The following is a 1,466-nucleotide window of genomic DNA, read 5'->3' on the forward strand; positions in this document are numbered from 1 at the left end:
CTTCAGATCCTGCTTGTACACGAATTTGTATATCTTTTTAAATTACTGTTGGTGGACCATTTCCAATAAAACAAGAACTTTGTACTTATAATATTACCAGGGTTCTATACATACTTGTTACTCAAATACCTTTGTATCTTAATTACATCGTGCTTCTCTGTTGTTTATGTCACTGTTAGGTTTGTCACATTAGGTATTTTCTTCACTAATCGGTGGATAGAATGGTTCAAGAACTCATGGCTTGATAGCCATGACAGAAAATTTTAGTATTGCAAAGAAGGAGTCGAAACTTTGGTAGATAGGAAAGATGGGGATAGAGTGAAATCTGAAATGGGAAAGAAGATCTCACACAGCTGGGACTGCACAGCTGCCACACTGTGTAGAGGTTACAGAACAACCTCCTCCCTACAGAATTTATTCACTACCTATGAACTTCTTTAGGTCGATCACGTTCCTGAGACCGAATAGCTTTTTGCTCTTTGGGTACTCTAGCTTATATGCATTGGCCTGTGGTTTTCCTATGATCCTGAAATGTCCTTGGTATACGAACATGAATTTCTTTGTTTCTGCATTTATTTTCTTTGATTTTCCCTTGGTTTTGACAAGGACTAACTGATCTATTTCAAAACTGGTGGGTACAGCTTTTGCGTCATGACGCTTCTTCCTTTCCAATGCTCTTTTTCTTATATTTGCCCTAGCCTTTAACTTCTTCTCGTCTGTGGATATCTTACTTTTACTAAGATTAACACCTTCGTCCCAATATCTCCTATTTTTCAGAACTGGTATAGGCGGTTCCCAAGTTTCATCATTAGTTACTACATGTTTATCAATAAAAGGTATCGTAATTACTCCGGTAATCGGAAAGACCATTTTTAACTGGCTTCTTTCAAAGTCAACAACACTCTGATATTTTGACAAGAAATCTATGCCAATTAAAACCTCAATACTGAGATTATTTACAACTAAGCATGGATGATCAATTAGATTACCATTAATGTTAAAGGGCAGCAAAGCTTCTTGTTTTACCGTTTTTGACACCTTGTCAGTAGCACCAATTATTCTTAGTCCTGATACCCTCTTTACGGTAAGCTTGTCCTTACTAGGTAATGCATCAAAGAAGGACTGAGATATCGCACTCACCTCACTTCCACTGTCTAAGAGACAACGTACATTGATACTCAACATATTCACTATTATTATAGGGTGGCTTATTCTAGGTTGTACAGGTGGTTCCTCAAACTCATCAAATAGTTCCTTTTGGATTTGTCTCCAACTAAAGTGATCGACATCTGTCTTCATTACATTTAGGTCAAAGTGTGTAGGGGTTTCCTGAATTACATTTTCAGCTGCCTTTTCCAGTCGGTCTATTAATTTTAAATCGAAACACCGCACGACTTCATTACATTTAGTTTGCTGAACATGCGCCAGCTAGAGCATCTTCATCAGGGTACGCCCTCTAACCCTGG

The sequence above is a fragment of the Schistocerca cancellata genome, chromosome 1 (genome assembly GCF_023864275.1).
Source record: "Schistocerca cancellata isolate TAMUIC-IGC-003103 chromosome 1, iqSchCanc2.1, whole genome shotgun sequence".
Lineage (NCBI taxonomy): Eukaryota > Metazoa > Arthropoda > Insecta > Orthoptera > Acrididae > Schistocerca > Schistocerca cancellata.